At 37.2% G+C, this 6,101-nt stretch overlaps 1 long non-coding RNA gene across 3 annotated transcripts; it reads left to right on the top strand.

The window, feature by feature from the left end:
* Nucleotides 1–1,322: 1,322 nt before the first annotated feature.
* On the top strand, nt 1,323–5,529 carry LOC147319820 (uncharacterized). 3 transcript variants are annotated; one of them, XR_015131604.1, is made up of 5 exons: nt 1,323–1,404; nt 2,103–2,168; nt 2,519–2,674; nt 3,127–3,219; nt 3,506–5,529. It is a non-coding gene; the product is annotated as an uncharacterized LOC147319820 (long non-coding RNA). The 3 variants fall into 3 exon arrangements; XR_015131605.1 differs by lacking the exon at nt 1,323–1,404 and adding an exon at nt 1,411–1,560; XR_015131603.1 differs by lacking the exon at nt 1,323–1,404 and having other exon boundaries at nt 1,411–2,168.
* The last annotated feature ends 572 nt before the right edge of the window (nt 5,530–6,101 follow it).

The raw sequence follows: 6,101 nt of genomic DNA, 5'->3' as shown, positions 1-6,101 counted from the left end.
TGTTTACGCTGTGCCTAAAGTCTGACGCAGAGGTTTCACTGATTTTAAAGGCTCCAAACGGCCCCAGCAGCACAGACCCAGCTGAGAGGTCCAGTTCACCGAGCAGACGGATAAAGAACGCTGTCAGCGGCGTGTTTAGTCCATGCCAGACAAACCTGGAAGCTTTAAGTTGGAATTCTGTGGTGTGCCCTGCAGAGGAAACCTTCATTTATATGTGTGTAACTGTTACGGCCCTGGCCATAATGGCCATAATGTGTCTTGGTGGCTGTTTTTGTTCTGCCTGTCTGTGTCTTTAAGAGTCTCTGCAGATCCCTGATTGGAGAAGCTGACGGCTGCTGATTGGTCCCCTGATCATGTGGTTGCTTTGAAAATCTGTCACCAGCAGCTGTCCCGGGGCAGCAACTGACAGCAGCAGACACATCCTTGGCCTCCAAACCCTGCGTTACTCGCGTGTGTGCTCCTGAGGATTGCTGAGCTTCTGTATATAGTGTGTAGTTTAGAGTCACGTGTAAATGGTCACTGAAGCCGAAGGGTGAGCTGTATTATTTCCTCCTGTTTATTCAGTCAGGGGTAGCATTTGTCTTTTGTTTGTTCTTTGTGTCACGTAGGGTTTAGGTAGCAAACCTTGACTGATTGAGCTGGTTTTGTTTGTTATTTTGGCCTTTGTTCACCCCGGAGTCACGCTTCAGTTTAGGCACAATAAACCACTTTCACATATAAATGATAAGTGGCCTGTATTTATATAGTGCTTTACTAGTCCCTAAGGACCCCAAAGCGCTTCACACTACATCCAGTCATCCACCCATTCACACACACATTCACACACTGGTGATGGCAGCTACATTGCAGCCACAGCCACCCTGGGGCGCACTGACAGAGGCGAGGCTGCCGGACAAATCGGCTGTGGTATGTTTTTGGGGACCAGGGCGGGGTCACTCTTCTTTTAACTCATGCTACGTTCCTGTACACCCAGACAGAGGCGTAACAGTAACATACTGAAGGGTACACATGCTAAAAAGAAAGCACTTCCCCAGCTTTGGAGGGTGAGCATACACTCAAAAAAATGAATGAGGTGGATTGTTCAGTGTATATTAATTATTTATTTTCATTTTACTTAAAATATATGTTTTTGTTAAGTTAACATATGTTTTTCTAATCAAGTCTACGTAATTGTCTATTATTCAACGTACATAATACTAATGTGTTACTTGATCGCATAACATTTAAGTTAAGTCAATTAGGATCGATATACCTTGTATATCCACAAGGTGGCAGTAATGCAAAAAAGTTGTAATGAAACCGCGCAGAACAAGAAGGTTTCACGGCTTGTGCCTGCTCATGCACAAGACTTCAAATTTAACTGAAAAAGGCTGTTTTGGCGCCAAGCTGCTGTTTCTTTGAGAGGTAAGACCACTTTTTTCTTTGACTATGTTGTGTAGTATCTATATGTCCAGCATGGTTATATTTTGCGTTTGTCTTACAAGACATGTTATATCGTTTGCGTGTGCTTGTTTTACATTAGTTTTACTGGGTCCTGGACATGCTTATTTTGTGGACTGTGTAAGAAACATTTTTATTGTTTTTTGTTTTATTAAGGGATTAGCTACAGGGGTTCATGGGGTTATTCTTTCAAGGGGTTATTTTTCCATTTGCTTTCTTGGGATTCCTTTTCTGTAATCCGAGAGTCGGAAATATCGAATAGGATAGCAAGGATAGCATAAAGTGACATTTAAAATCCAAAAAGTCAAGGGCGAAAGCCACTGTGACACCATTGTTCTGCTCTATCAGTAATCTGTATTATGTAAAAATGGTCTGTAAATACAGCATGTTTCCTAGCGGAGTTATACATATCAATGTAGTTATAAATTACAGTTTGTGAAAGTACACACTTAATTTTTTTAATAAAATTATTCAAGACATATGAGTGGACAGACAATGGAGGTCGACAGACCTGGTGATAATTGCTTCTATAGAAAGTTAGCACATGGCAGTGTCAATCTCTTGCTTTTCTTCTGAGTAGTATTTTATTTAGTTGTAATTCAAACAATAATTTGCTTCTTGAAATTAAGGAATTAATTATTTTTTTTCTTTATAAATCTCAGATCCTGCCTTTACCTGCTCCCTCCTATACTGATGTGGTGTATGTGGTATTGCTGAGCTTGTATGTGGTATGTGAACTGTTATACTTTTAAAAACAAAACTGTTTTATAAGTTAAGTTTTCTTTTGTGACCCATCCCATGCCCCTGTTATTTCTTCTCCACATCTGAACCATGGTAAAGGTTGCAGTTCAAGGGCCTGAGGCATGAAATTCTTTTCAGATCAGCTGTGATCAATATTTTTTGGAACTTGATAAATAACAATAAAAGCTGTAATGGCTCCATTAGCATTTTGTGTAAATGTTTGTGTTAAAATTATAGCTTTAATGAGGTCTTACTACATTAGTTTTAGTTTGTATATGTGTACATATAGTATGTATATTTACAGTACAGTATGTTGTGTTTGTTGACATATTTTCAGGTGGAAGCAGAATATGTGAGGATTACTACTGCTGCACATGTTCCAAGGCTTTTTACACAACTTGACCAATACACTGACCAGCTCATAAAAGTCTTCAAGAAAAAAGGAGGCGTTGCAGGGAAGAAAATTAGACAAACTTTGGCCCCAGCCACACAGGTGCGTTATTCTGTTGGTAGCAAAATATTATGGCTAATAAGATCATTTTCAAATTTAAACAGCTAGTGTATGGTAGCTGCACAGTGCACTTACATTTATATTAAGCAAGACAAAGTTTGGTACTCAAAACGTTGGAAAATTTAAATTACCTAAACATATGTAAAATCTGATCCCTTGATTTAGGTTAAACCAGAAGTGAATGTTTTTATGTTATGTTTTGAATGCAAAAAAGATGATGTATTAGTTTGTCTTTACCTCCATTATGGACATATATAATGTGGTGGAAACCCTGCCCAACAGGTTAACTATTCATGTCCATGTGATGATTAGTTGGTCTTGTGTACATGTCTATCTGTGCAGTGGATATGTCATTCATTTTGCGTATAATGTGAGTTTCTGTCATCCTAAAGTATATCTGTTTTCTCTTCCTGTATCTCTGCCACTCTCTACAGAAGGAAACCATTGAAAAGGGGAGGGAGTGTGTCCTCAGGGCACTACCTTTTTACCTGAATGAAGACCCAAGCATCCTCTTCAAAGAATAATTGGTTGGTAATTTTAGTTTAGTTTTTTTATCTGTATTAAACCAAATTTTGAATAACTAATGTTGTTGCATGTTGTAATGTTGTTGTAATTTGCATGGAACCTGTTTAAATGTTTTGGGAAATCTTCTTGTATACCCAAACTATTTATCGTTGAATCTGTAGTCTAAAATAGTGGCGCACTGGGGTGCATGTTCCTAATATTGTGTTTACGTCATTAAAGGGTAGCTTTGGCCCTTTTTCTTTCTTTTTTTAAAACTGGATGCCATTTTTCTATGTTTTTGTGTCTAAGCTACAGCTGTTCAGAGGGAGCTGGAACAAATTACCCTTGCTATCTTTACCATCGAAAGAGCTGATGCCAGCACTCCTCCAGCCGATGTGGGTGTAAGCGCCAGACGTCTGCTTTATATTTTTATTTACGATTGAGTTCATGTTTGTTTTATAATTCATAGATTCATTACATAAGTCATCTTTTCAGGATTAATAAATGTGAAAATATATGTGTTTACATAAAGTAATTTTAAGTCACTGTTTTGGGATTGGAACCTAAAAGGGGGTACCTCTCACTTTAATTATGTAAGTGCAATAGTAGCATGAAACCCTGTGTGAGAGGGAAGGGGAGGAGCATGGACAGAGAGGTTAGGAGTCTCACGGTTTTCTGACCGTGTGCACAGCTAGTTCTGGATAACTGCTATTTTTTTGGAACTTTCATGCTTTTTAGGAAGGAGTTCATTGTTACATCTTCCGTTTGTAATAAATAAACAGTCTTCAAATCATAATGCAACTGGAAGCATTTCTTTTGGAAACCAGGAACACGCGTCAGCCATAGACTCTTCTTTTTTGAACTTGGTTTATTGGAAATTACCCTACAGTGGGTATAACCATCTAGTGTGTCCTGCATGACCTGGAAGACCTGGCCTCTGCATGTGCACTCTTAATGGGTGGGATATATGCACTGAATCTCAGTTAACCTCAAGACTGAAAGCTAAGAGACAATCAAAAGTATTGAGATTTAAAGGATTTAATTGAGAGATGATACTGCACCAGAAATGTTGAAGGGTGGTGTGTATATTAGCGTTCAAGGCATATTGTTATGAGGTGGAAATATGTTCATATTCAGTTTGTGTTACATTGTGTGCATTGTAAAGGTAATTGCAATACATACTAAAATTAAGGGTAAGTTAGGAGGTTGATCTGATATCCTCGTGTTGGTGTTGTTCCCAGATCATCATACTAAATGTTGTTCCAGGATCAACATTGCAAGTGACCAATCAGAATGTTGTGACGTCATACTTTTGCGACTTCGGGAAAAACCGGCGTAAAACAAAAAACTGTACTTAAGCTGCGTGAAACCGCCTCTGTCCGCCGATCAACGGACCCTAACCCTAACCGTAACCCTTTAATAAACAGTAAGCAGAATTGATATTGTCCTTGCAACATTGGAATTTCATAAATGCACAAATGGCTTGGAATAGAATAACGTCACAACAATGTGATTGGTCACTTGCAATGTTGAACCTGGAACAACATTTTCATGATGGTCTGGGAACAACACCAACACGAGGATATCAGATCATCCAAGTTGGGAATGCAGGATGAATGTATATTTTGTGGACTTTTAAAGACGAACAATTGTTTCCATGTTAAAATGTTTACATCTGAAGTTTTTTGCCCAAACACTGGTAAAATAAATGTTGACAGTGGCGAGTGTTAAATGGTTACTGCTGTGCTGTTGCAAAAAAACTGAACGCTGACAAGCTGTTTTATTGTTAGACCATAATGTTGGCATGTTTTGTTAAAGTTTTATTTGGGATGGTGATGTAATTTTCTTTGATTGCTAATATCAGTGGACTATTTATTATTATTGTTGTTGTTGTTGTTGTTGTTGTTGTTGTTGTTACTTTTTTTTTTTTTTTTTTTTTAAATTGTGGCTGTTGAGGTGGACACTTCACTTTGCATTGTTAAAGGAAAGCACTTCATTGGCATTGTGTTACTGGACTGACCCTAAGCAATCATTGCAAATAGCAACTTTGCTATCCATTTTAGACACTAAAAGAAAAAAACACTCACAGACCTTACTAGCATCACATGTGCATAACTCAAGTGTCATCTTATCAATGTGTTATGTGATCTTCAATGCGTTTTTTTTCTCTTCTATTTCTGGTAGATACAGACATTTAATTTAAAGTCTTGATGTTGCATCTGTCTACATACTGTTAATTACTAACCCTAATGAGCTGTTGTGTTTTATTTTGGACTGGGTTTACACAAATGCTCACTGAATGTGTTGGCAATAAAATAAATTTTAAAAAATAAGTTGGATGTACTTAATTCATTTGTGTGGAACCTGTTGACAAAATAGATTTATGTAAAACTAATTAATAAAGCACAAGGTGGCTGAAAATATAATATTTGAATTAATCTAACTTAAATTTAACATTTTACTGCCACAAATAAGAAATGTGTTGAAGTAACTAATCTAAACTATCTAACCTGAAAATATATCATCTATGTTCATACAACATGATTTAGTTAGTCTTAAATATGTCTTGTTAATCTTAAGTAGTTTTTTTAAATTAGATGAACTAAAGATTTTTGCTTTAAACTAACATAATTCAATTTCGTGGAACCTGTTGACAAAATAATTTTAATTAAAGTCAACGTTTCATTTTTTTTGAGTGTAGCTTAACTTCACTGACCTTCATCAAACACTGACGCTCTGTGTTCATCGAGTCCTTGGACCAAACTGAGAAAAAAGGCTTAAATACATCCTTCAATTTACCAAATGATTCATGGTCCTTCAAACTAAGCTGAAGTGATGCAGCAAACTCTGAGCCCCTCAGTCATTCTTTAAAGTCTGAGAACAAAGTGTCCTGGCACTAAAAACG

The sequence above is a fragment of the Aulonocara sp. 'chitande type north' Nkhata Bay genome, linkage group LG11 (genome assembly GCF_057382095.1).
Source record: "Aulonocara sp. 'chitande type north' Nkhata Bay isolate Kocher_YH1m ecotype deep benthic linkage group LG11, A_spYH_male_GT1.1, whole genome shotgun sequence".
Taxonomy (NCBI): Eukaryota; Metazoa; Chordata; class Actinopteri; order Cichliformes; family Cichlidae; genus Aulonocara; species Aulonocara sp. 'chitande type north' Nkhata Bay.
The sequence above is the reverse complement of the archived record's forward strand: the minus strand, read 5'-3'. Positions and strand labels throughout refer to the sequence as shown.